Source organism: Pinus tabuliformis, chromosome J (assembly GCF_031772625.1).
Source record: "Pinus tabuliformis cultivar Carrire ecotype Pingquan chromosome J, CPIR1, whole genome shotgun sequence".
In the NCBI taxonomy this organism is placed as follows: Eukaryota; Viridiplantae; Streptophyta; class Pinopsida; order Pinales; family Pinaceae; genus Pinus; species Pinus tabuliformis.
The window spans coordinates 457,411,702-457,438,545 of record NC_142295.1 but is presented as its reverse complement, the minus strand read 5'-3'; the positions used below and the strand labels follow the sequence as shown (position 1 = coordinate 457,438,545).

Below are 26,844 nucleotides of genomic sequence, written 5' to 3'. Positions count from 1 at the left end.
GCAAAAATCTAGTTCAAACAGCAGAGACAAAACATAGTTAAAAATCACTTTAAGTGCTCTTTTATGATCAATATGCAATGATGTTGATAGCTTAGGAGGTCCAGGTGAATGGAAAAAGTTTAGGAAGGTGTATAGGAAAGATGCAAGTTCAGGGCTCAACAACTGCCTCAACTGGTTGCCGGTCATGGCGCTGATCACTGAGCTCGACTCTTATGGACACTAGACTTTGGGGTAGCCACATCTTTATAAGAGCAACCCAAAATTCGACAACACATACTAGATGCTCATAGAAGGCAAGAAAGTTCATGATTTTCACCTCCAGGGTGCACTATTATGCCACCTAGAACACCTTTGTGTTCCTTCAAGCAAGCATGCCAAGATGATTTGGGAAGTGCACTAGAGTTGTGTCATTGGACATTTCATAGTAGAGAAAATAGTGCTAGTGTTGCAGAAGTATTTTTATTGGTCGACCTTCGATAGGATGTTGGTATGTACAATAGATCCTACACTGCCTACGCCATTGCCAAACTGAACATCAAGATGCAAGACCTATATACTCCTCTGCCTACTCCTAGTCGGCCTTGGTAATCCATCTCAATGGATTACATGTTGGGCCTTCCTTCTACTAAGCATGGCAACAACTTCATTTTTGTGGTCATTGACAGATTTTGTAAGATGGCCATTATAGCATCCCGCAAGAAGAGTATCACAACAACAACCAATGTTAAGCTCTTCCTTGAATGAGTGTGGCTACACTTTGGGATCCCAAAGTCCATTATTTGAGATCGCAACAGCTGGTTCCTGAATAAATATTGGTCAAGCCTCTTTTCGATGTTGGATACCAAGCTCATTAAGTCTATGGCCTTCCACCCCCAAACTGATGGCCAAATAGAGGTCGTCAACAGGATGATCATGTACATTCTGTGCATGTATAACTTGAAGAATCCACACACATGGGATGAAAGCCTCCCCTATGTCCAACATAGTTATAACAGAGATCTCCTTAGCTCAACTGGTCACAACCCCTTTCAGGTGGGATTGGGATTCCATCCACTATGTCCCATTGATGTGGCCATACCATTTGTGGCTACTCAGGCAGATTCGACTCATGTCCAAGTCGAATTTGACAGGGCTAACAACTTCATTAAGTGCATTTAGCACATCCTTCAATAGGTCCATGACATATTAGACAGAGCCAATGCTAAGTACAATCATCATCATGATCATCATTGGGTGCCACATAAGTTCCATGTGGGAAACCAAGTTTGGTTACATCTGCAGAAGGGATGCCTCGCTGGGCCCCACCGCAAAATTTGGACGCTCTAATATGGGTCGTACACCATCACCAAGTTTTTAGGGGACAATTCCTTCGAGATCAACATTTTATTGTTCCTTTCCCTATACCCAGTATTTAATGTGTACTGGTTGCGGCCATACTTTCCCCCATTGTTGGACACATCTGATATTGCTAAGAAATGGACACCAACATACCTCAATCCCAGTTGCATCGAACATGTCACAATTGATAGGATCATGGACACACATATCAACAACACTCGCCAATAGAGGATCCAGCTCTATTGAGTCATCAAATTAGGCCAACTCCTTCACCAAGGCAAGTGGTTCACTAGGGACCAGGTTCAATAGAAATTTCCTCGCCTCATGGAGGGTCTGCATGCAATGGGGACCATTTCTTCCTAAGGGGGGAGGATTGATCTAAGTGGATATTGGTGGCCACCTGCCTATTCCACCTACACCTCCAGTCAATTTCATTTATTTCCTTGATTATAGCAGCATTTATTATTTTTAGAATTTTTTCGGGTCCTGAACTTCCAGAGCTGTTTTGACCCCCCCAAATGGATTTTTTCTTAGGTCTACAGCAAACATGTAGCCATAGATCATATGACCACGTTACGACCCTAAGAATTTGGCTTCCCAACTAACCCCAACGGGGCCCACAAACTCTTGGTGTTTCATCTCCTGGGGTTAGGGTTTTGCTTCTTTAAGGTTTTCCCTTGTTGTTCAATAATAAAAATTCCCTTGAGCCTCATTATAACATAGTTCAGAGGCATGTAGCTGCCACCAGGGATTAAATTTGATGGGTCCCCCTACCCATCAGGTAATTTTTTAATGACGGTTTTATTTTTAAATCACCCTTCACATGACTTTTAATATTTAATTTTACCCTGCATTACAACTAAAAGTTAAGTTGAAAGTGGAGAATACTATGTTACAACTAAAATAAGGGAGGCATTATGATACAATTCTTTAAGACACTCTTACGGAGAAAGGCCCATGACAATAATATGCCCAACGAAAGTAGATAAGTAACATTGTTAGGAAAAGGATCTGCATATAGAATGGAGTAAGATCATAGGAATCTTATGTGTCTAGTTTAATAAAGCAAGTGTATTCACCAACTATTGACCACAATATCATTGCAAGAATCCTCAACCTAAATTGCACCTAGGTTAAGTGAACCAGATCCCTCAATTACCAAGGCAACAACTTCAAACATGGTTTTCTTGAACATGGTTGTCTTTTTGTTGTTCATGTCACAAGGAGTGAAAAATACATACAAGTTAGTTAATAAAAGTTAAATATGGCTATAAAAGAGGATCCATTAAGTAACAAATGTAAAATTCCAAAATGATACTAGTTAAAGTAAGTTCATGATACTCCATAATGGCAAAAGACTGTGTTCTTTATGAACAATTGATATGCACATAGATATGAACTAGAATATTATGAGACCAACCAATTAAAAACAAAATTTGAATGATGCAGGTTCTTAAGGCAGGAGAAGAAAATATATTGTTGGCAACTTGGCATAACAAACTATGAAGAAATAAATTAGCAGCATTAGTTTTACTATCATAAAATAGATCAATAAGATATAGAAAGTTAAAGCATCTATGATTTTACTCAAATACAAGTTTGAGAAGGCAAGTGATCGATACTTACAAATTATCCATAAGCCTAGTATCCTCCAATTTCAATTGGGAACATGCACATGACCACAAGTAAATAAGAAACCTTTGCTCCTCTCCACATTGGTACAAAGGTAGGATGCTTGAGACTAGATGGAATAGTAGCTTGCATTCTCATATACAACTTCCTAGTCAATCACAGGAAAGAAACATCATCGATAACGTAAGCTATCAACATGTAACCTTCTCTAAAAAATATAGACAAAGATAATAAATCATAAGGAAACACAAGTTTATGCTGCTACAAAAGCACAATACCTGTATTTCCAAATCAAGATTGTGACCCTTCAAGAAAAAAACAATAATTCCCAATGAATTCAAGATTGAGAATGTTGTTGTAGTGTTTGTCTTAGACTTTAGGTTTTCATAAGATATTCCAAAGGGTTTATATTTTCTTGTGGACAAACCCCAAACCATAGTGCGGTATGTAATTTCAGTTATAGAACCTATACGGGAGAGTCTTGCTATGGAGTTAAGATTAGGTAGTTGGGACAGAACAATGCAAAGGGACACGAAAACCAAATACCATTCAACTGTAGTATGTGGATTGGATCCACAAGTTGGGTCACAAAAAATTTGGAAAAATAGCTTCATTGTCTCTCGACCAATCAATATCAGGGTAGTTGTCATCCGGGCTAATAGATAAACAAATGGAAACTGAGTCAACCATACACCAAGCCTCCCTTGCAATGTTTAAAGAAAAATTGGCATTCATACATTCCTTCCATCTAGGATTATTATATCCAACATTAATATATACTTGAAGCTATTAGATATAGAACAAATATATCTAAACTCAGATGTTTAGACCTAAACTGAAGATGTTATGGACTCTACACTGGAAATAGCAATCAAAACTTTGACATCCAACAGAAATAGGCATGTAGCTTAAGCTTAGTAATAAAGAATCCTAGATATCAAGATTGTAATTGTAGAAGGTATCTATTATTGTTACCAAATGCAGCGTGTGCAAGCTCCACATATCTGTTGTAGCATTCCCCCGGAACAACTTCATGAAGCATGATAAGAACCCACATAGTGTAGAGTTTCCACAGGTATGCTATGGTCAGTCAGATTATTCCCCAACTCCTGTTTAGATTCATGGACAAGAAAGTACAAATCACAACAAAGTTACAAAAGAAATAAACCCTCAACAACACACTTCTATATTCATAACTCCGAGAGGCACATTCTACAACCAAGGTAGAGGTAGCAATATCAATGATTTTGAATCCCAACAGCTTAAAGGACTATTTAAGCCCATCAAGTGGGTGTAAAAACATAAAAAATGTGACCTTTAAGAATTCAAAACATAAAAATTGTTACTTTTAGGAATTCAATATTTATTTGAACAGATCTGAAATTCTTGTTTATATTCATGGGAAAGAAACTACAAATCACAACAATGTTGTAGAAGGTAAAAATCACAGCAATGTTGCAGAAGGAATAAACCCATAGCAACACACTTCTATATTCATAGCTCTGAAAGGCACATTCTAAAGCTAAGGTAGGGGTAGTAATATCAATAATTTTGAATCCTAGCAGCTTAAATGAATATTCAACTCCGTCGATTGGGTGGAAAAACATTAAAATTTTTATTTTTAGGAATTCAAAACATAAAAATTGTTATTTTTAAAAATTCAGTATTTATTTAAACAGATCTGGAGTTATGGAGTTTAGATGGATCTATTTAAATATAAAACTAATAGAAATCAGTTCTAAGTCATAATACAAATCTAAAATAATGTCACAATACAAATATCAAATAAAAAAGAAAATGCAAAAGAAACAAACCCACAACAACCCACTTTTTTTAATCCATTGCACTCCATTGGACTAAGATACATTCTACAGAGGCAACACAACCCACGTTTTTATCCATTGCATTCCATTGGATTGACACATTCTACAACCTAGTTATATACAACAATATCAATATGATTTAATCACACCAAGTGGGTGTGAAAACTTCGAGATTTCTAACCTAAGGAATTTGATCATTTTTGAAGTATAATAGATTGGGGTCAAGATGAATCTAAAATCACTTCAGATTATTTTGAAAAATACATCCATGTGATTGAAATTAGATCATATTTTGATGAATCTAAAAATCAATTTTGTTAAAAAACCAATGAAAACATGAAACAAAAAAGACAGAGAAATCAAGAACATCATGCATACCATCCCAAGAAGGTAAATGCCATTGGTATAATAAAGGCCTAAAACACAATCCCTGCATTGATTTTATGAAACGTTAAGCATTCCCATTCCTAGACTCTATGATGGGAAGCCACACATCCTGAGGATTGAGCTTGGTGAGGTGCCCAACCTCCATTAGATTGGTCTTCATATTGGTCAAAACCCTTTTCATGGGAGTCCCAATGGCGCTCATAACCCTGGGAGATATAAGGGAAGGAGTCCATGGTGTCCTGGGATTCTTGAACAAAGGGGACCTAGGCATGGAAGGAGACACCAAAGATGAAGGAGCGCAAGTGCTCGCAGTTGTCTGAGAAGGTCTGGGGAATCTCTACCCACGGATAACAACATGAGAATGAGAATTGGTACAAATCTGGTGGTGGGAAGAATGAGCACTAGGGGTGAAAGGGGGAGTGTCTCCCATGGGCATGGGCGGTATTGAGACTAGTTATCATTCCCCCATGATTCCTCCTTAGTCCCCAAAGGCGCTTACAACCTGAAGCTCTTCACAGAATCCTCAGATGAAACCTCTTCTTCCTTATATTTTTTTGCGCCCTGTTCCCATTTTGATAACAACAAAACCACCCCCAAGTATTCATCATATCAAACACAAACAACTAATTGAGTATACAAACACAGGCTACCCACATTTCTCACCTCACCATACTTCTCTGTTCACAAGATTCTCCTCTTCCTACTTTGCCATCATCATGGGAAACTCCGCTGTCATCGAGTACTACAACACAATACAATTCTATCAACGGTCATGCACTCAAAACAATGAAAAGATATACCAATGCACGAAAAATGCATGAACTCATGAGCCCCAAAGTCTTATCCCATCTACCATATCTTATACTAGGAAGTTGGAACCCCCATGGTTGTTGTAACTTGTAAGTATTATGCTATGGTATAGCTTACAAATATATGTGTGCAGTCAAACTATAATGATAGTATGAGCTCCTGCTATGCCTTCCCATGTGCGAAAAGCGTACAAGTCCAGAGGCGCAGAGTATTATTAATTCTATATGGTTATGTTTTCTTGGTATGGAGATATTGTGAACCTGGACACCTTTGGTCTCCATGGAGAGAAAGCAATGGCGTCCTTATTTCTCAAGGCGACGCCATATCATGATTAATGTTTTTAAATTAATTTGTGAGGATTTCTGAAATGTCGGGTACCAATCCAAAATAGAGTGACCAACTTTGAATACATTTACCCATTTCAGGAGTAAAATAATGGTGGACCCGACTCATGAACAAATATATATATATATTTTCAAATTTCTGATTTTCCTATACGCCTGTCCTTATGAAAATTTAAAAAAAAAATGAAAGTTACTAATGACGTGTTTATTTTTAAACAACCTGTATTTTATAGGTAAAAAACATAAAAAATTGTAAATGGGCATCAAATTTAAAGCCTGGCTACCACATATCTTCCCAGAGGTAAGCTACCATCGCCCGCGCTAGTTTATTTCCATTCTTCCAGATCAAAGGAGCATTGGAAAATGGTAAAGGGGGTCTTCAAATGTCTATGTGGCAATCCAAATTATGCAATATGATACCAAGGAAGACTTAAAGATCACAAAGAGGTAGATATGCAGAACCTTCTTGGGACAAACTAGGTTAGATATTTTAATGACATAAGATCTACGAATGATTACTTTTTAAAATTATTTAGTGAAGTAAGTTGGATGAGAAAGAGGTTGGTTGTAGTTGTATTGCATACAATAAAAGTTGAGTACATGACAACGATTCACGGAAAAAAGGAAGTTGTCATTGTTGCAAATATTGTGATTAAGTATTGATTTTGTTCAAAAAATTGTGAGAATAAGTTGTGATAGCTCAAGTGCAATCTATTTTATCATACCAAAGAAAAGCATATTGGTGTATAATACCATTCTTGTTATAGATATGGTTGAATAAAACAAAACATTGTCGGAGAAGGTTAATATCTTGAAGAATGTCATAGATACATTGATAAATTTTGTTCATATTAAAAAATTCTCTTCATGTATAGAATTAATGAGCATTATTTTTGCTAGCAGCTAATCATATGAAATCCTTCCCCTTGCCCCCATTTTTGCAAACATTACAAATGGGAGAATGTTGGGCATGATTTCTACTCTTTGTGGGTAGACTTAGTCTCATCCTAGATAAAAATGAGTCCAAGCAGGCAGCAATTCCCCTAGAAAGGTTTCAGAGATGGGTGCTTAAATGAAAATTTTGTGTCTATTTTTGATATGTTTTGTGACTTTTTTGACCATTGTTTTTCAACCCATTGTAAGTGAATTCCAATTAAGTAGGGTTGTAATCTAATTTGAGTTAACATATTATATTTTTGGATGCTATAGAATACCTAATTATTGTAATGTAAATGGTGAAGTTAATGCAATGAGATAGAGAGAGGAGCAACTCTTAATTAGGCTAGTTTTCCCTTTAAAAGGTTGCTAGGGTAATGTTTCTCTATTGTGCATGTGTGCATGCTATTTGTATTTCATGTGTTTTATGTTTTGTCATTATTTCTTTTTTGCTTAGGTTTATCAAATGCTTCAAGGATGAGGAGGAAAAAAAAAATTAGGTAAGGAACCCTTTTGATAGTTTTTGCATGGTCAAACATGGGTACGAGGTAATGTTTTTCTCAAATTAGAAGCAAAATACTATCTTGGGAAAAAGAAGCTCTAGAAGATAAAAGATCCATTAAAATGCAAACTTTTTCTATGGATATCAATCCCCAACAAATTCCCTGCTTGAATGGTGTCCTTATGCTTTTTTGAGGGTCTTGTGTAGTGAACATTATTCAAAGGTGACTTAGAGGCAAGTTTTCATATTTTGGTTGGTTGTCATTTCTCATTAGAAGTGTGGGATGCAACAATGACCCTTACAAGATAGATTGTATCTTGGAGAGGCAATTCCTTAGAAGAAGTCGTAAGCTCCTTGTGGGAGAACAAAATATTATGAGAATTTGAAACATTCCCTTTATTAATTTGTTAGCCCGTTTTTGAAGGCTATGAATGGGATGCTTTATGAAGAAATGTTGATCTCCCTCTACAGATTGTTTACAAGAACAAGTTTACTTTTGAAGGTTTTATGAAGGAAATCAATACTAAGGTCCCTGTGCAAATTATGTATCTTCAGATTGATAAGTCCAAATTGTTGGGATTCTTCATTAGTGCTTTTGAAGGAAATCCTAGGAGTATCGAGTAAGGAGTCTCGTTCATTTTTCAATATCATTTATTTTCCTTTTCATGTCACTTAGTTTTTTATTATAATAGCATGTCTAAATTTAAGGTTGTCGTTGTGCCCACGGACAGTGTAGTTAGAAAAGACATCTACTCACTCATATATTTTATGTGACTCTCAACTTGTATTTAACTAGAATTTGGAACGAGGAAAGCATTTAAATTTGGCTATAGATTATTTCATTAAGAAAATAAAAAACTTTTGAATAGATTGAGAAAATTCTTTTGTTGTGGTGTTTTCTAAAAATTAAATATTATGCAATGGTTTGTTACGAGATGTTTCATTTAACTTATTAGAGATTACATAGTATAGAGATTCAAAAGTAAATATTATGAAGGCTAGACAAATCTTGTCTATTTGATTCTTTACTACCATGTGATATGTGAAATGGATAAATTTAATTTTAACCTTACAATTTGGATGCTTTTAAGAATTACGTTAGAAAATGAAAAAGGTGGAGAGCTTGGAGATATTCTATTTCTTGGACCCAATTTTATATTAAAGAGTTAACTCTAGTGCTCATTTTTTAGAATTTTAATGTCAACGTTAGATGTCTTTTAAAATATAAATAAATTAAAAAATAAATAAACTTTGTAGGAGTGGTTGCACACTTTATCTAAAGATTAGTGGTGGCACACTTTAAAACAGGGGGATGTACATTGAGTTTGGAGTTAATTTTAAAATTAGCAAATCAATTTAGCTGAACTAATCAGACATGTTCTATGGATTCAGATTGATTCAATATAATTATAAATTATGACCTCGCAGAAAATTTAAAATGTCTTATATTAGCCTATTCACATTGTAATATGTAATTAAATGGCCAATGACAAATTTAAATGGAAAAAAATTTAAAGGTGTACGATTATTATTAACATTAATAGCCTCGGTTTTATTATATTATTTTATTTTTCTAAGCATTCAAAGCCCCTCGATTGCTAGTCCACCACTTATCAACTCTTGTCCCGATTTGGTAGACCTGGAACCTCCCCGGAAACAACTATGCACCACAATTTCCAACATCTTCTGACAGTTGTGGGGTTACGGGGTAGAATAATGTCAATTTTTTATTGAAACTAAAATGCTCGTGTTTTCGACTTATCAAGCCTGGTTGTACGTGTCATGTGTGCGATTTGGGTATGACATATTTGGTACGGATAGTAAAGTAGAGAAAGAAGGAAATAATTTTTTTTATCTGGTTGATGTATTTGATTTTTTTTCATTTAAGTCTTACTATAAATATTTCTAGTTTCTCGACAAACTCTTCGCTAAATAGATTATCCCAAGAGCTAGCTACCAACGTATCTGCATAACTTTCCATGTTGTTTTTGAAAGCCTCACATTCTAAAATGAAGTGCTTTTCTGTTTCCACTTTTCCAGAAGAACAAAAAATACATACTCTTTCCTCCCACACTTCTTTTGTCTTTTTCCAACACCCTGTTTCACAACGGAGTTTATGAGAATTATTCCTTAACTGAGCAATAATAATTTTGCCTCTCCAAGAAATATTGGCCTCTATGTACGCGTTTTGTTGATGATTATGAGTGGGATTAAACACTTATATATAGTGTTTTTTCTTTCTCCCTAGCTCTTTATCCCAAGTACGCTTGTGGAACTTATCCATAACAAAAGCTTTTATCTCTTTATTGTTTATGCGACACATGTTCAAGAAAATACCCCATTTACTATACCATTTGTTATTTTGCTGCATCCATGTCTTCTTTCTTTTGCACAATATGTCATTAAAAACAACCTTAGGCCATCTACCCTCTTCCCTTTGCTCATTTTTTTTTAGATACCTTATGACTCATGCCATAACAATTGCTTGAATAGTAACAACCCTCGTTTCACTTAACAAGATAGCATAAGGAACTACACTTTTAATTTTGAATTTGTTTGTAATCAAATGCTTCCGATTTTTCTCAATTTGTTTCCACTACATGTCGGATGTACTATTGGCCCACAGTTCACAACCATAGAGAATCATCGAAATCACTAGAAGCCCAAAAAGAGTTTGAGTGGTTTTCCAGTCCCCTAACTCTATCTCGCTACACCTATTTCAAAAAGCATAGAATGCTTTCCAACCCCCCAAAGTTCTTTTATTTCTACATCCATCCCAACTTAGATTTTTCTTGAAGTTAATTTTGAGGTATTTGTAATCCGCAACTTCTTCCAAAATGTTGCCTTCAAAGTAGAACTTATGTTGGTTATGTTTTCTTTTTTTAGAAAAAACCACTATCGTTTTTCTAATATTAACTTGCATCCCCACCCTTCTACAAAAATGCTCAAGGGATAGTAAGTGCTCTTGCAAACTAAGAGTAGATTTAGCAATCAGAATAAGGTCATCTACATACAAAAGAACCCTTATAACAAGCTTGCCGAAATGGATAACATCACCCCCTTGCGAATTTAACCACTTCTCAAGCTTGTCGATATATAAACCAAAAAGGGTAGGAGACAATGGGCAACCTTGCTTGACCCCGATATCGCTTCTAAAATTTTCATAAATCTTTGTTGAAGTTCTAATTTTGACTTTCACCTTCTAATACAGCCTATGCACAATTTCTTTCAAATGTTTAGGAACCCCAAGTTCCTCCATTCTGTGCCAAAGCTTATCCCTAGAAACCATGTCAAACACTTTTCTGAAATCAACAAAGCAACAGAAAACTTCTTCCCTTTTCTCCCAAACTTTTTCAATGATGTGCCTTAAAGTTATACAATGATCAATTGTGGAATTTTTAGGTCTAAAACCTGGTTTCCCTTTAGCATTCTTATCTCTTTCTTCTACCCACATGCTGATTTTATTTTCTAGCATGCTTCCAAAACTTTTCAAACAAGGGGTTTATCATTATGGTCCTATAATTGGAGGGATTATTGACATCACCACTCTTGAAATAGGTATTTCCAGAGTAGTTGCCCAATCTGTGGGGAACCCCTGTTGTATGATGTTATTGAAAATTTTTGTAATGTGAGGTGCAAGAATCTTTGAGCCCCACTTTAGATACTCTGCTTGGATTTCAGCTAAGTCTTTTGCTTTTCCAACACCCAATTTCTTGATACCCATCTCTACCTCTTGCACTGTGAACAATACAATATTAGTGTTGACTAAGGGGGGAGGGTCAACCTTGGGATCCTGCTCATAGAGTTGTCTTGCATAGTCAAACCACTTAAAAGTTGTAATATTATTTCCAGTTTGCATCTTTTTCAGTTCGAGCTCTTTCCAAAATAATTTGGGATTATTTTTCCCAAGGAAGATTAGTTCTTCCCTCCTTGAAACCATGAAATCGACCTTTTTCTTTCTTAAGATCTGCTTGTGAGCTTTGAGCTTTATGTTATATTTGTTTGACTATTTCCACATTCTCCTTGCCATTTTGCATTCCTTGTCGAACCAAGCATTAACCGGAAAGTAATTTGTTTAAGGCGCCTTAATTTTTTCTCTTTTGCACTCTGCAAGTGCACTTTGAATTAAATGTGTTAATTCGTGACTATGAAGGCCATGAATTGGGATTTTCTCCTTCTCGAAGATCCTCTCAAGTTTCATTTTGAAGATATTGCAATTTACTGGAGTCAAAAGAATTCTGCGCTTTGGGAGATTTTGTTGAACACACTTTGTTTTTTACTCTAATTTCTTCTTTCCGGTCCAAGGGAAACTAAAATAAATTGGCTTTTGATCTGATTTTAAATCCCAAAGCTGATCTTCAATCAAAACTTCCTCAATTTTCTCACCCAAACCATGCGATCACATTACATAATCTACTACACTTGCTCCATTGTATGTATTGCAAATGAAATTACCGGACTTTTCCCATCTAGTGAAGCCATTACAAATGACTAAATCGAAGGCCCCACATAAAGTAAGCAATTGTTCACCAAAGAGATTGCAACCCTTATCCTATGAGATTCTTTCCCACTGATGATTACTCTCTTCTATAAGCTAAATAGGGTCACAATCTTCTTTACAACAAAAAATGGTAGCTTTCTCACTTGTAGTCCTGGCATTGAAATCACCTACTATAAGCAATTTGCCTAGCTGAGAATATGTTGCAATATCTTCATTTAAGGCTGCAAAGGGATATTTTTGGTCAAGCCCTCTACTCTTGTAGATTTTTGAAACTTGCGGCGCAAAATAGCATGCTGCAATTCTGATATGATTTCCATTTTATGATATTTAAACCAAATGAATTATTTATTCAAGTCTTCTTTTTCTAATTGAATGACATGACCTTCTTTTTCCCTCACTAACACCATGACACCTCCGTGTGCTTTTCCAATCCCCGATGCCTTGTTTCACACTGCCATCTTCCAATATCCTTCAAACAAAGGCATGTTTCACCCTTCATGCTCATGTGTTTCTATGAGGCAAATTATGTCTTTATCTTCCGCAATAGTCCCTAACCCATGTCCTCGTCTCCATGGGTAACCTTTGTAGTTCCAACAAACTAATCTTAAGGAAACCTAGGTCTGACTTGATTTCTATTTATTTTGACATGCAAGACTCACAGTTGAGTCTTTGTCCCTGCTTTCCCATACTAACCTTGCTTCCTGATTTCCTGTTGAAGAGTTTGTTTCTTCTTCTTTATTACCATCTTGCTACTCTATTTTGGAAGGAGGTCCAAAATGCGCTATTAAAACTTTACCTTTATAAATCCATGCTCTCTTGCCTTTATCTATTACTGCCTTAACCTTTGACATTTCCTCCCTCCTTTCCTCCTGTTGTCTTACAGTTAAATCTTCTTCTAGAAAAACGTGAGAACCCCTCAAGAGATTCTTCTTTCTTAGAATGATATATTTATCATGCAAGCTAGGCATGATGACTTTTATGGGCCTTTCTTTCTCACTGTTAAACTTACCTGCCCTCCATGTTTGGCATATTTTTCCTTACCATAGCAACTTGTTTTTCAAGCAGTCCCTTGCAAGGTCAAAAGTACATTCATTTTTCCCATAGTCTTCCACCCCTTAAATATTTATGTGTACTGCTCTATCTTGTCTTTCCTTGCTTTCTCTATCTTGCATGTTCTCAACCCAAATGTTTGTTTCTCCTTCCCTATTAGTAGAATTTCTAATAACTTGAGCCCAAGTTTTGAACACTTTTGTGGAATCTCCTTTACTTTCTTCTCTCGCTTTCTCTTCATGGTTGTTTATTTGGGAAACCACTTTCCCTTTATCATGGGATGGTTTCACATTCACCAGCTTTGTACTGTCCACTACATATTTCTTTATGTTTTGCACATCCACCTTCATGCGCTGCCATTCTGTCTTCCCTATCAAAAGAGCTTCATGTAGCAATGTCACTTGTTCTTTCAAAACTTTATTGATTTCTGCTAAAGCCTTATTTTCAGTTGTTATTATATGAATTTTATGATCTCTTTCCTTCTCTTTAGCTTCTAAAACCTCCAACCTCTGTTTTGCATTTAACAATTCTTTCACATAAAGATCAGATGACCAAGTGAGAGGTGTGGATGTGGGACCATAGAAGGCAGAATCATCAATGAATTTTCCTCTAGACTTGTTGCTGTCACATGCTTGCATAGGGGACTTGTTTGAATTCTTATTGCAAAGGGCCCGAGTACTTTCCCTTTGAGACCATTTTTTCCTTGTATGCTCCCATTTTAGATGGGATAGTATTCGTTTTAAAATGCCCTGATATTGTTTGGCATTAACCCAAACCCACTTCCCAAATTTAGTGGACAAGGCAATTTTCACTTGTCCTAGATCATTTGTTTCCATAGGTTCTGAAATTTCTTTCCCCGTTGTCTCTTGTTTGTTCACTTGTCCATAAAACGTGAGTTTCTTCATGTTAAAAATTCAACAAATCGTCGTTCCAAGACCCTACGGACCCAGTCAAACTCAATGACCCTCCTAGCCTCCATGTTTCCTTTGGTCTCGAGCGATGAAAGGGAGAAAATTAAATTGATTGCCAAAGAGATTGCAACCTCAAATAACACTAGATATAAAATAATATTGGATGCTGCGAGGGTTCTATTGCTCAACATGTATTGATTTAAACTTGAATTAAGCACAGATCCAAGTCATCGGAATTTCAAGTTTCATTGCTAAAGTGCTTGCGAGTTGCAACAGAAGAGGAACTCCCCACATGATTTCCCAACCACAACAGTTTCTGCACTCCGCGATCTTGGTTGTCACAATTCAATCTTGGAGGTGAGAGGAAAGAATTTGATTGGTTGGATAAATTGTGGAGAAGGAGATAGCTTCATTGAAATGGAACTTAATGGAATGAATGACATCCTTATTCTGGAACATTCTGACGTCGGTCGCTTAGCACTTGCCATATTTACAATTTTCCTTTCCACAACCAATAAATTACAAATCTTTGGTCCACCAACTTGGAAACTACTTTTTCCTAATTGTACGACAATGGCATGACTTTCAATGCCGTACCAATTAGGATCAAACGAATATTCACTGCCATGTTCATCTTTTTATTACCTAGCTTCCCTATCGTGATCTAAAGTGGGCAAGCTGGGCAACTTTAACCTCTTTAATCAAGATCTTTGCACACAGTAAGCAACCCAAGAACACATAAACAACAACAACAAAAATGACGAAGGTCCTCCTTCAAAACTACTAATTACTAATTTAAATTTCATTTCATTTATAATTATAAATTTAAAAATATTTTTACTAATCATTTTATTAACTAGCTTAGCTATATAAGTTAAATGGATCATAAATATTAATAGGCTTAAAATACTAATGCAAGTAAGAAATTTAGTAATATTTTCACTAATCATTTTATTAACTAGCTTAGTTACATAAATTAAATGGTGGGTAAATATTAATAAGCTTAAAATACTTATGAAAACAATAAAAACAATTGTGTAAATAAAGTTGACATAAATCCAATTCTATTTATAAATCACAAATTCCTATTTATAAAATATAAATAGCATAATAAATTTATTCACAACCTTTTATTGAATATAAGTATTATTTATAATAATATAAAATCTATAAAATTTCACTTCTAACCCTCTTTCCAATATAACCACACATATCAACCAAATAAATAAATAAATTGCATTCAAATTAGTTTAAATACAAAATATAGAATAAGTAACAATCTACTTCACTCTATTTATTTTATTATAAAAAAAATCTATTTATTTAATTATAAAAAATTAAGAATATAAGATTCTAAGTGTTAGATCAATTTTATGTTTAATTACTATATTTTCCAATTTTTAATATAATAAATTGAAAAAAAATTCAAATAACTAGTTTAATAATTAAACAAAATTTATATTTTATATCTATATATATATGAATGATACACAGAAAACACAATTCATAATTTACAATCTCAAGATCAAGAGAAATACCCCCTATCCTATCTTCCTGATTGAAAATGGACTCTCCCCTATTGAAAGCAGGGCTATGTTTAAGTATATAATATATGAAAATAAGCTTTACAACATGCAATACGAGAGGCTTCCTAAAATTGTTTTTAACTTTAGTCGAAACCCCACCTTCGCTTCAAGGGTGGGTGGCATAAGGATGCTCAATCTTGGCTCAACCATTTGGGGATAAACAAGGAGATCATCATGAGAAGCAAGGATAGTGTCAAAGATACTATCACCTCCAAATTTAAGGTTAAACTTTGGGATGATAAGGAGATGGAGGGTAAAATGAAGCTAAGATATCAGAAGGAGGTGATCAACCTCACCCTTGAGAACTAGAATTATCTTTTTGTTTTGACCAGGTCGAAGAACAATACGAACATCCCTAAGATTAGAACTAATTCTCATGAGCTTCGAAGTGAAATCGATCGGTGGTCTACTCCCAAGACTCCTCGGGGTGATATAATTTCTCATCTTTGTGATACTAAGTGGATGGAAGATGAAAAACACTTCTTTTAGATTTCTCGGCCTTACTCACATCCGCTCTCATTTCCCTAATATTGGTCATACTTCCAATCTTCTTGACTCGTTAAGCCAACCCAACTATAGTGATCTTGGTGCATTTTTTCCCTTCTTTTTTAGCAATGAAATAAGATTCTAAAGAATTACAATTAGATTTGTCTTCTTCTTAAGGTCCAATAGATTGCATTTGTTTTAGACTCGTTAAGCCAACCCAACTATAGTGATCCTGGTGCATTTTTTCCCTTCTTTTTTAGCACAGAAATAAGATTCTAAAGAATTACAATTAGATTCTTCTTCTTCTTAAGGTCCAATAGATTGCATTTGTTTTAGTACATTAATAATAATCATCATCATCATCATCATCATCATATATTTAATTTCTTAATGATTAAAAAGTTACAGTAAATATTATTTTATTTTATTTTAAATATGCGTTTATTTATCAAATATTACAAACATTTAATAATTTATTTTAAGTAAAAATAAAATTCTTAATGACATATTTATAATGTATTAATTTTCTATATTTTTTAAAAATAATATCATGTAAGATTGTAATTTTATTAATGAATACTTTAGTTAAAATCCATATTTGTTATTAAATTAAATATATTTCAAGCTATTTTAATTTTAAGAAAAAATAATAAAAATAATACATTTATTTACTTTATATATATATATATATATATATATATATATAAGTTTGGTGGGACTATATTTTCATCATGTCCATTATATCACCCTGAATGAGGCAAAGAATTGAACCAGTGACTTTACATTAAGAAGTGCCTTAACAGAACACCCAATCAACATCTATGCAAGACCCTTGGATAATATATATATATGAGAAAAATGTTGGTTTATATAATGAACGAGTGCATATGTTCAGAAATAAAAGAAAGCATACATTTGAGCTAACATATTCAGAATGCATCTGTCAAGTAAAATGAAGGAAACCAAATCCTTCCATATTTAGAGTGACCATCCAAGACAAAGAGTCAACCAAAAAAAAGGTACAATAACTTAAACATGTCTGGAAAATAGTCAAATGAGAATCCCCATATAGTCATACAAAAAAATTGTAAACAGTGGCATCTGAAAGCTAACAAAAAACATCTATGTGATAAGGGAATAGCACCAATATAAAAAAGTCTAAGGTAATGGAAATGATCCCTAGGCTAGCTCTGTCCCACCTTCCATGTATGTTTAATGGAAGTTACCATATGAATCTTCCATTCCTTGTTTTGACAACGAATCTGCAACCTAGTTCTTCTCACGGTATATATGCTGAAATGTAACCTCATTGAATGTACCCATGAGATGCTTGATCTATGTAATCCACCCAGAGAGATGCAGAGGAGAGAAATCTGGGTTTGTCATGATAGCATTGATGAGGACTTGTGAGTCCCCATACACAAATAGTGTATCTATACAAAGCTTCCTAGCAATCCACAACATTCCCCATAGGGCAAAATTTTTTGCACTCATGTTTGTGCCATGTCCCCCATTCCAATGGAGTCTATAATGGCGGAAGTGATATACTCTCATCCCAACGCCACAGCTACAAATAGAATTTTGAGTAGCACCGTCAAAATATCCAGCTGGGAAATGTAATTCATATAGAGCAGATTTGAGGGATCTATCCTTAATCACACCAGACGAGACCCTTACATCCTGAAATCTAAGTAGTACCTTGTGAATGATGACAGAAGGGATCATCGGGGTCCCTTCAAAAATAATTCTATTCCTAGCACATCATATTTCCCAAATGGTAAGGAAAGGAATGACATTATTTTTTTTACTCCGCCGCATCCACCATAAATAACAATCGTCCAAGCTATCAAAATTCCTGAAGGATATGTTTATAGAAGAGCATATACTAGACCATACACAGGTAATGAACTGACACTCTAAAAAATATGTCCATTTTCCTCTTTGGCATTCCTGCACAGGGGACATGTCCCTGGTCCCATCCATCCCCGCTTACAAATATTCTCCCATGTAAGAATTTTATCTTCCCAGACAAGCCAGTTAAAGAGAATCATCTTGGTGGGAATGTCAATTTTCCAAACAAGTAAAAACCAACACTGATGGGGATCAGAGTGATGTAAATGAAATAGATACATGTAGGTATCCACAATCTCAATAATGTTTGCGGGATGTTTCCCCACCCAGGTAAGAGAGTCGCCCTCATCATGTCTACTGAGGCCAGCTTGTCTCAAATGAGTAATGTATTCCTTCCATTTGGCCACACACAAGTTTGACAAACCCACCGACTCCGCACTTTTCTAGACCGACACTTACCCATTCCAACCTTCAATAACGTGTTTTAAAATAAAGAAGCTTCATTTTTGTTGACGAATAATCAAATTTTCTGACAAGGCATACACAACCTCCATCCCTTTTATGATATCCATGCCTATCATGATATGGTTTCCCCCACCAAATGCCCAACAAAGTCACTGCAAGAAATATTTGGCCACTTTTTTGAAAACATCTCCAAATTTACGAACCCTTAGAATTCCCAATATGTCTAAATATGATCCAATACTCGATCCCCCTGTTATGAAGATACTTAGTGGCAACAATGTCCCTCCAGATGTCGTTAGTGAAAAAAGAATGCCACCTAGATTTGAGGTTGAGAGCACATCCAGAAAGGCAGATATCAATGATACCACAACCCCCCAGCTCCTTAGGGCTAGAGACATTATCCCTTTTACAGAAATGGAATTTTCAGTGACCCTCCCTACCAGAGCAAATAAACTCAACCATGATTTTCTTGATCTTGTTGATGACAAATGCAAACAAGATGTATAGGTGTGCCCAATATATTGCCATCTACTGCAAAATAGCTTGTACCAGGATAGATCTACTGCCCAAAAATAAACTCCTGCTTGCCCACCCATTGATCTGCCTCCTATACTTATCTAATAGCCACTTCCAATCCAAGATATTATACTTATTATACTTAAATATAATATTTTTTATAATAAATAAATTTCTTCTCACGCTTTAGTTTAAAGACTCATTACATAACAAGGAGCCACTGTTGTGGCGCTAGTCCCTGCCGGTTAACAGAACAGTTTGGTCAGTTATTATTATGAGATTTAATTTGCGTTATCATGAGAGCTGGTTTCCATTAGTAGTGTGTTGTACGCATGCTTACTTGTATTAAGATTTAATGAATTGGATGGCCAATTGTTGAATGAACTTTTTGACTTTATGCGAAGAGTGAAATATAATGAACTTTGCCTTTGTTAAGTAAGAATTGTCAGAAATGTCATTGAATTGATAATTGCTTGTTACAATTTTATTATATCTCAAATTTTTTGTTTCATATTACAAATCTATCCATCTATTTAAAATAATAATTTAATTTGTATCTTAATACATTAACATATATATTTAAAATATGTTTTAAAAGTATAAAGTAAAATTACCTTATCACTTGTCTTATTATTTTCAATTATAAAGTAATTTTTAAAAGGCATTGGTCCTATATTTTCTTATTATGATTAAAATTAATTTTCAAAAGACACTTGTCATATATCTTGTTATAATGTTGAGTTTGTATTTCTTAAAATAAGATTAGTTTTAGATATAATTTTCCAATGTCTCATGATTTAAAAAATGCTTAGATTAATAATTAAAATATAATAAAATTGAACAGTGAATCATAGAAAACTTGAGGGAAAAAACTATAAAAGGTAATAATAATGCATTATAATGTATGAAGAATTAGGGAGTGTTAAAGTAAGTTATGTATTTTAATAGGCACGGGTATAAAATATCTTGAAATGCATAATAATGAATTATAATGTATGAAGAATTGGAAAGTGTTAAAGTGAGTTATGTATTGTAATAACCATGGTGCACAAAACATATTAAAATAATAGGAAGGTGTTAAAGCAAGTTATGTATTTTAATAACCATGGTGCACAAAACATAGAATTTTCTTATTTTTTTACATTTGAATATTATGGAAATATTGATAAAATTATAATGACCAAATAAACATTATTATGAATATAAATTTGTTAATTAAATTCGTGGTGGAGAGTGTTCAATATTTACATAGATTATTCTCGAAAGTCAAAGAAGAACTTAAGCATTTAAAAATTATAGTTATGGAGTCTTGAAGCCATGATTGAAAGATTACATATCTAGTAACATATTTGGACATAAATGATACGATTCACGTTAATCTCAATGATTGAGGAATTATTCCATGGTCAAAAGAACAAAAGATATATTTATTTAAAAATATTGTTTATCATAACTTTAGTGTGAACTTTAAATTTGTCCAATTACTAATTAGCAAAGAAAAGGACGTAATTTGTTGCAGTTAATTAATAATTTGTTGTGATGCAAAAGGACATGACTTTTGGCTTTTTTTATAGTTTTGTGTTAATAAATATAGCATCTAAGTACAATAATAAAATAATTTTGATAAGTTTATTTTATAAATTAAAAATTAAAATAAACAAATTAAAATTAAACAAACATTTAAACTTTACGAGTTGAAATACATCTAATTTGTAATTAGTAATTTGTTGCATTTAATTAATAATTTGTTGTGATGCAAAAGGACATGACTTTTGGCCTTTTTATAGTTTTGGGTTAGTAAATATAGCATCTAAGTACAATAATAAAATAATTTTGATAAGTTTATTTTATAAATTAAAAATTAAAATAAACAAATTAAAATTAAAAAAAAAAAACATTTAAACTTTACGAGCTGAAATGCATCTAATTTGTAATTAGTAATTTGTTGCATTTAATTAATGATTTGTTGTGATGCAAAAGGACATGACTTTTGGTCTCTTTTATAGTTTTGGGTTAGTAAATATAGCATCTAAGTACAATAATAAAATAATTTTGATAAGTTTATTTTATAAATTAAAAATTAAAATAAACAAATTAAAATTAAAAAAACATTTAAACTTTACGAGTTGAAATGTAAATTGATCATGATCTCCAAGAAAAAATCCATTATCTTTTGGTGTTCTATACTCTTGCTTTCTGCAATATCATAGTAATCGAATTAAAAAATATAATTTATAATTTAAAATGATAAGCTAATACATTGTGTAATGATATATTGAATATATATAAAAATATATATTTTTTACACAGAGAACATTGATTTTGGAGCGTAAGCAGTGGCAGTAGAATCCAAATTCAAAATATAATGCAATTCATGTTTATCAAAATACATTTATGTCAAGTCAAAGAAATGGCACTTTATAGGCTGGATAAAGAAGTATTATCTCAGTACAATGTCAAATTTTGTGCTGTAACATTTTGTCATTCTGTCAGTACAATTTCATTTTGTCAGCAATGACAATACTTCATTCCAAGTCTCCATGTTTCAAAAATTTCAGTTGAAGGGGATCCCATGGAATTTGCAGAAATTTATGCTTCTTTATACGAGCTTAGCTGCTGAATTTTAACAACAGAATTTCCCGACTTTCCTAGAATGGCTGCGACTGTGCGTTCAGATATTACAACTTCAACTGTAGTTTTTGTGATAAGCTCACGAGCTGCTGTGACACTGCCAGAGGTGATATACAATGCCAGGGACATTAGTACAGAAATGGTGATCAACAAAACCCCCCATGATAGCAGCAATTGACAAACTTTTGCAAATCTTGTGTACCTTCCAAATCTGGCAGAACTCCCTTGACGAAGAATTGGCTCCTCAAACTCAGAGAAATTGCCAATACTGTTTATATCGCGATTTGACTGAATTTTGAAACAAAACATATAGTTAGTACTACAGGGGTTGGTGTTTGCAGACAGATTTATGCTTAATTTTCTTAAATAGAAATTTAATTGCACCAAGGAATCTGCTTTTATTCTAAGAAATCAAAATGAAAAAGTAGTAACAGAGGGACAGTAGAGGAATTGTTGGCAAATGTTGGAAAATGTTGGAGGGAAATCAAGAACTGCATACAAAATGGATGCACTTGAAATAAATAAAAATGTTTAAACAAAGCTGACCTTTGATGACCATGGGGTTGGTGAAGACTGCATAGTCGGATAGCTTGATGATGAATGGGATTGATCAATAAAGGATCTTCATAGCAAGGTATCAGCAATCGAGCTTCAATCACTAGCCATTTAACACATTGTTATAAGCAAGTGATTATAAGCTAAGTCGAACCAAAGTTTTGGGGTGGAAAGGTTTTGGGGTCTTATTGCGGGTTTCGCATTGCTTTGCAATGTTGACGAGATCTCTTTTGATTTGCAAAAGCAATTTATTAGGAAGTGAGTATTGTATATACCTGAATCAACTGATCAGATTCGAAAGCACACCGAGGAAGGTCTTCTCTTTGTAATATTCTAATATTGGCAGGTGTTGTGTGCCTCATATCAGAAGTCAGTGCAGCAGCCCTGCCAATTAGACAATAGAATTTCAAAATAAGATCAAGTTGCTGAAAGGTACTTTATCATATGCAATCCTATTACTGGTTACAAAACTGTATCTGCGGTCAAACTTCAGAGTCACGCTAACTAGCTGAACATGACAATGCAGAAGGAGACATCAAAACCGTGAGGCTACAAAGTCATAATACTTGTATTGCAGTAAGAGCATAATATGAAGAAACATATTCATATTACTTTTGCATTTGTTGTAGACGTGAAGGCCAACATGTTCCTGCATTTTGTAATTTGCATAACAAACAGTTAGTTAGAATAAAATGATAACATTGTAAATTGAAGAGAGGACATATTTGAGACAAAACATCTTAAGGAGTTATGTGAACTAAACCTTCTTGTGCAATCCTTATATCATGTACAATGTGTCAAAAGCTTGTTTAACATTAGAAAGAGTATTTGATTGACTAAAGTTGTATAAGAGTAAAACAGATCTCTAACATGGCTTGTTGCAGTTTTCCAATCTTGACGAGATCTCTTTTAATTTGCAAAAACAATTTATTAGAAACTGAGTATTGTATATACCTGAACCAATTGATCAGTTTCGAAAGCAGACCGAGGAAGGTCTTCTCTTGGTAATATTCTAATATTGGCAGCTGTTGTGTGCATGATTTCAGAAGTCACTGCAGCAGCGCTGCTAATTAGATAACAAAATTTCAAAATAAGATCAAGCTGTTCAAAGGTACTTTATCACATGCAATCCTATTACTGGTTACAGATCTGTATGTGTCATCAAACTTCAGATTCACGCTAACTAGGTAATGCTTTTCAACGAGATCTAATACGAACATTGGCTCAAAATATTCCAGAGTGCTGAGGACGGCATGTACTGTGGTGGTCTTATTGGCATACAACTGTCCCTCCTCGAAATGCTGTAAAGTTACTCGGCTTGGGTTTTACCCTGTTTGCGCCCTTTGGGTTATTATTGTTACTTGGTTGTTTAGCTCTGCAGTCTCTGTGATTTTTCCTTTGTATTTGTTGTATTGTCTGCGGTGAGAATAGAATGCGGTTCCTGCCTGCTCGATTAACTGTATAGCAAACGTTTGGTTGCGGTTCTGTTGTTCCAGGTCCGGCTTGTATGCCTCGACTGTCTGGTGTTGCTTTGTTAAGTTCGGCTACTGTATTGTTTAGATGTTTGTTCCTCTGTCGTTTGGCGTTTTCCAGTGGCGTTGATGTTTGTCACAGTATTGTCTGTTCGTTTCCCTCAAGAGTCCATGGTTATTTGAGCATTATAAGTTAATGGCATTCTGGTTAAATACTGAGGGTTTCTCTTACCTGCATGGGTTTTATGGAAATTTCAATAAATGTCGGTTTCGACCACCATGTCATTGCCATTGTCTTAGTATAGAACAAATGGGCAAAATGGTGCAAGAAAATGCAAACAGCCAACTAGAAATTGTAGGCACGGGTTTCATAAAAACCTTTAAGTCCCCTTGCCGAAGAACTCCAAAGGTAGTTTCTTGATAGGACCCTAAATGCGGAAGATAAGGTCTGTTTAATGAATTTGGTGGAAAAGACAAAAAAAACTTGCTGGTGTGGAAAGAAATACCAACCAACAGTTAGGGAATGTCGAAAGAGAGATCGATCAGGCGATCTGTAACACACAATGCAGCTTCCACGAGTAGGGATATGGAACCGCTTATTAGGATGTGCCAAGGACAGCATCGAGGAAAGGGTTCTGTACCTCCAGAGGTATAAATCGCGATAGAATACAAGATTAGGAGTTCAGGGTGGGGATAACCCAGTATCCATAATGACTCTGCTCCACTGACACCTTTGGCCATCATAGGGTTAGAAATTACAGGTCTTCATCTTTCATAAATGAAATTATTCTTATAAACTCTACCAGGTCATTCACAAAGCATTAGTGCCCGTTTTTATTGCATAGGACTTGGATATCCTGGTGAGCAAGTATGCATTCCAATAGATTTCCATGCGTCCCAGTTGAGAATTTATGTTGTGTAGGCCAAAAATACAAATAAGACTGGAACTGATATCTAATGGTTGAGTGATGCAAAGATTGCACTTTCACCTGAAATAGAGAGCTACGTACTATGAATCTTAGTAGTTTTATGTATAATTTTATCTACAAATTTCTAGTGGGAGACACCCACAACTGCAGAGCCAAACACTGACCTTCGTGTTAAATCTATCTCCCTAATTCATTGATTTTTCTTATAAAAAGAAGAATATTATTCAGCATTCCTGTGAAAATTTATATTATTCATTACTTCTGTGTGAAAGATAAAAATAATTGAGATTTCGTGGAAACCTTTCTTTTAGAAGGAAGCTGTTAATGGGTAACAATCATTGAAAGATAATGTTAAATGAAGGCTTCTATATTTGATAAAGGATATCTGGTAAAGGACATCTATATTAGGCCATAAAATATCAATTCTAACATTTTAAAATTGGAAAATATTTGTATATTGGAAAATATCAATACGTTGTAGTTGAGATGTTGTTGACCTGTTGCTGTTTATTCTTTTGATTCATTTAAAGATCCATAAAATGATGCATATATGTAAGAGGTCTAATGAAGAAGGTCAAACTTCCAAAGAACAATACCTGCTCTGGAGCATGTTTACTAACTCGATGCATTTTCCCTTCATTGTCAATATAAGTGAGAGTTGTCCTCTTGTCAGTTGGATTGAAAGGAAGAAAATGGAGCTCTGGAATGGTTGCCTGTGCCTTTTAGATGCATGGATGTTAAAAGCCACAACAAAAGATACAAATCAGTAAAATAAGCATAGCCCTGCTTATTGACTAAAATTTAATATGATGACATAAAAAAAATACTTGCCTCCTTAGGATCTGTAAGCATCCCAACAATTGCTGCATCAATGGCATCTTGATTCTCTGTTCTGGATGCTCTTGCAACCATCAAGACAACAACATCCTTGTCATATCCTTTTGTGAAAACCTATTCATGACAACAATTAGTAATTGATAGTTGTTTGAAGGAAGCTAACAGTACTGGATCATCGAATATTACCACGAACCCTAACTAGCCAATTTGGTACAACTGCAGTATCAGCAAAAATTATGTGCTAGTTTACCAAAAAAGGTATGGATCCCAGTAGCAATGACAACATGTTCAAGTTCACGCTGTTTGCAAGCAGAGCCAGAATAAATCCCATTGCCAGGACCCTTTGTTACTGGTAATGACTGACCACTGAGGGCAGACTACACACATTCAAAAATATTGTCATAAAGCGTGGTTCAGGAAAAGTACCAAATGTTGAAGTTAATCCCAGAAACGATATAAAAGCATACCAAAAATTCGAGCACTTGTAATTAGAAATAAGAAGTAAAGAAAAGGATTGGATTAAGACCTGATCAATCTTTAAAGGATCTGCTTCAAGAAAACGTGCATCCGCAGGAACAATATCTCTAAGTTTGATGCTGATTATGTCACCAAGAACAAGCATTGCTGCATGTTCTTCATTCCTTTGTCCATCTCTGAGAACTTGTTACGTTCAAAGTCTTAAGTCATTGACCAAAGAATTTAAAATTGCAGCAGCCATGATCTTAAGAGGATTCTAAACATCCAATTGCATGCCTCCCCTCAAAAACCAGGATAGAAAACTGAAAATATTGGGGCTGCCACTGATACAAAAGATAGTGAACAGACCTTGCTCTTTGGAGCCAGCCAAGTCATCAGTGCTGCAGCAACATTGCCAGCATTGTTTTCCTCTATGAAACTTATGTTTAGATGAGATTTTCATTCCTTGTACAGGTAAGAGAAACATAGGTAAAATAGAACAAAACTTTCGAGCCCAAAACTTTCATTCGACTTAGTTTATAATGCTATTATAATGAAAAATCATGTCGGTCAACCAACGGTCAGCAATTGATCAATTGCATATAGTCCCAGGGAAGGACTAATAATACCAAATGCATTATGCCATAATTCCATTTTCAAACAACATATATTCATTTTAAAGTCCATATAGTTTGGTGCTATTTATAAAGTCTAGCTTCAAGCATGTTGCAGAATGCATTCGAACAGACATGTATAAAGACTTTCTAGCCTTGTTTCCTGAGTCGTTACCTACAGTATGCAAGAAACAAAAACTAACATAGCATTC

At 34.6% G+C, this 26,844-nt stretch overlaps 1 pseudogene; it reads right to left on the bottom strand.

Moving 5' to 3' along the window:
• Positions 1-2,967: 2,967 nt before the first annotated feature.
• On the bottom strand, positions 2,968-26,184 carry LOC149227796 (lysine histidine transporter-like 8; annotated as a pseudogene).
• Between the last annotated feature and the right edge of the window lie 660 nt (positions 26,185-26,844).